Source organism: Cyrtonyx montezumae, unplaced genomic scaffold (genome assembly GCF_038088225.1).
Source record: "Cyrtonyx montezumae isolate F1298 unplaced genomic scaffold, pur_monq_1.0 scaffold_24, whole genome shotgun sequence".
In the NCBI taxonomy this organism is placed as follows: Eukaryota; Metazoa; Chordata; class Aves; order Galliformes; family Odontophoridae; genus Cyrtonyx; species Cyrtonyx montezumae.
The window spans coordinates 9,677,057-9,680,476 of record NW_027071981.1 but is presented as its reverse complement, the minus strand read 5'-3'; the positions used below and the strand labels follow the sequence as shown (position 1 = coordinate 9,680,476).

At 41.3% G+C, this 3,420-nt stretch overlaps 1 non-coding gene across 1 annotated transcript; it reads right to left on the bottom strand.

Annotated features, from left to right (window-relative positions):
- Positions 1–1,587: 1,587 nt before the first annotated feature.
- LOC136050654 (U6 spliceosomal RNA) lies at positions 1,588–1,694 on the bottom strand. The gene has a single exon (XR_010622415.1). It is a non-coding gene; the product is annotated as a U6 spliceosomal RNA (small nuclear RNA).
- Between the last annotated feature and the right edge of the window lie 1,726 nt (positions 1,695–3,420).

Here is a 3,420-nt window from a genome sequence, read left to right as displayed (position 1 = left end):
GCAGCTTCGGTGAGGACAAAATGGTGCTGGTTTCCCTAATGAATGCTCCTGCATATGATGATTTGATAGACCAGAAATATGCCTGTGTAAGTAAAGGACCCATGTGTTGATGTTTGTGTGGAATTGTGTGCTTTCTAAACCCTCCAGGGTTAGCCCCATCAGCTGTGCCAAATGCTGGTTGGAAGCAGGCTTGATAGAAAAAGCTCTGTGGATCACATTTGAATATTTCAGCCTTTGCAGTAGATGCTGGGTTTCATGGAAGTTAGAAACCACCAGAAGGATCAGGTTAGTTATGTCCAGAGAACCCAAGAGATCTGGCAGTTATGAACAGCTGTAGCCCTTCTGGGGAGTTCATCCTTTCTAGGATATGTCTGAGCTTGGACATCTGTTGGATCATATGAAATTATGGAGGTCTCTTTGGCTCTACAAGAGTCATATTCCTGCTCTTTAACTCTGAACCAAAACTGTGCTGCTCCTCCTCCTGGCTTGAATGCCATACTGTGTTCTTGGTGGCATACTTTCTGCCCACCGTGCAGTGCTGCTATCTCTGTCACTTAGGGATTTGCTGGATTGTAGTTAAGGCCTGTGCTTCAGTATGCACATTCCCTTCCAGTATATAGAAGTATGTATTATTCCCAGATCTGGACATTGGAAGATGTTTCTGGAACCAATTTAATTGATGCTTGGCTTTCAGACTTCTATACCACTCGGTTTGCCTTCACCTTTATCCAAATATAGCCTCATTAAGTGTCAGTTTCTCACTCCTGCCCATAGGTGCAGTCACCTGCAGGTTTACTTAGTAGACTTCTCTTCTAAGACACTCAGGAACCATAATGTACTTAACCTTGCTAAAAGTTAAGATGTGAGCACTTGATAATACCCTTCTTAACATCCAAGAGCTAATCCTCCAAGGGAAAAACAGTTTTCTTTATTGCACTCAGCCTCCAGATGCAGTCAGAAAACTGTGCAGTGCCACTAGGAAACCTAGGACCATTTGTCATTTAAACATCTCCCAAGTGTTATAGCCACAGCCTCAAAAGACAAGTGTTGGGAGCTTCTTGAATCAGTGTAGTTTGGTAATCCTTACAATATTAAGTTGTATATTAAGACTTTTTTATCATAGAGTTTCCACTGCTACATCAATCCTCTCAGTAGCAATAGATCCCTGACATACTAAGAAGGATGTTATTATTATTTAGGCTGGGAACTGTGCAATAAAGCCTGTGAGGATTAGAAGACAATTGCCAACTCAGCCAGTAACTAGATATTATTTTGCAAGGTGGAAACAAAATTTGTGTGGGGCTTGAAATGAGGACAATTTTGGCAATATACACTCAGGATTTATTTGTGCAAAGAAGTTTGAAAGTTACTTGAGTACTTTAGCTATTATAACACCTTTCTTTGGAAAAGAGATGATAGCATTTATTTTGTGTCGACTAGGTGGACAATGGAAAGATGGCAGATATAGCAGGAAGAAAACAGGTGGGCTTCTTTTCCTGTACCAAGACTTAGAATCATAGAGTTGTTCAAGCTGGAAGGGACCTTTAATGGCTGTCTAGTCCAAACCCCCTGTAACAAACAGGGAGAAAAAATATGGAACTCTTTACAAGTTTGCATGTCATCCCTGTGCAGGAGCCACGCTAATCTTCTCTGTATCATTCCAGTTTTAGTATATGTACTGATGAAACAAGCACATACTGTCTACTGACTTGTCTGTACAGAGTTAGAAAGGAGCAGCCAATAGCTACTGATGGATACTGATGGATGTGTAGCTATCAGATTCTTCTATTAGCTGTATACTATAATATTCTCTTTGTCTTTTTGCTTATGTTCTTAATGTTCTTTCAATGGCCTTACTTTTATTCATACCACCTTCTCCTCTTTCACTTTAGATGTTTTAAAAATAAGACAGATTTCTACAAGGGACCCTTTGGGGAATTATTTTGATTTTCTGCTGCCATTATTTCCCATTCTTCTCTTAAGCCACACATAGGGCCCTATTCTCTCTCCCTCCTCCAGTGCGTAGGTGAGGCTGACAGAGCAAAAAGGGAAAAGAGCCATGCACATTTAAGGGGCAATCCCTCAAACTTGGCCCTGCTCCTCTGGCTGTATGTGTAAGAGAACACTTGGGCCAGGTCTTGCTAGTCTGATGGAAATCCCTGGCTGTAGGTGAGCCTGAGCAGTGTGTTTATGGATGCCTTCAGGTGAGCTGCAGGCATTGGCTGGGCAGTGCTTGATCTCCACATGCTCAGCCAAGCCAGCCTGTTTGGCTGCACACTGCTAGGTGTCCCTAATTCATGTTTGCCTTATTATCTTTGCTCGGTTCAGACCACAGTAAGGATTTTGCTTTGCTTTGTAGGCATAGGGCATCCTTTAGTAGTATGTTGCTGCGGCCAGTCCACAGGATGGTGAGACCAAAGGGTTTAGGGAGGTTTTACTGCTGGCTGTGCTTTAAAAGAAAAAAAGAAGAGAGAGGGAGAGGGAGAGAGAGAGAGAGAGAGAGAGAGAGAGAGAGAGAGAGAAACCCTCATCTCTTCCCCAGCTGAAACTCTGCCATTCACTTTGAATTTAGGCTTCTGATCAAAATAGCCATTGGCACTTAATTGCATAAGAGGTGAAATGCCTTTAACCCCTGGTTTCTTTGGCAGCTGTTTGCCTATGCAGTTTTATTTATAGTGTTTATTTCAAAGATTGATGGCAGCTGGCAGGAGGCTCTGAAACAACTGATCAAGACGGCTGACATTTTGTCAGCTGACTGGATGACGGGAATATATTGCTTGCATTTAAACTGCTTTGTGTGAATAAATCATTCTTGATGCCAAAATCCACCTTTGGTCTTCTTATGATCCCTGAGAAATGGATGGGAAAGGTATTTATTTAAGCAGGGAGCAACTTGCTATATAAGGATCCAAGGTCTAATGCTCAGTAAAACTTTCTTTAGCAATGGTATTTAAATATTTAAAGTATTATTGAAGTACTTGAGATCTGTTCATGGCGAAGTTAAGGACAAAAGTATTATTTTCCTCTTTGAATGCTCTATATAAAAATGTAACTGTTGTGGAATCCTGTGGGGCAGCTATTAATATGGATGAGGGGAAAGATCTATGCAGTATATGTAAGTTTTTTTTTCTTTTCTCTTTGAAAAGGTGCTAACGATCTTAAAAACGACTGAAGGCTTGTATTTGCCAACCCCTCCCATGTGCCTGTGATTCTTTTAGTGACGCATATCAGTCTTACAATTTTAGGCAAGCAATAAGTTTGAGCAGTGATCGTTGGGGTTATCTCTTAGTTCCATAGTTTTGTGCACCTTTATGTCAACGTAAGTGCCTAAAAGGTTGAGTTCTCATGAACAAATACAGTGTAGGCAAACTGTGTGAGGAATGACTGATGTAGGTACACAAAAGCCAAAGCTGGTGAGTT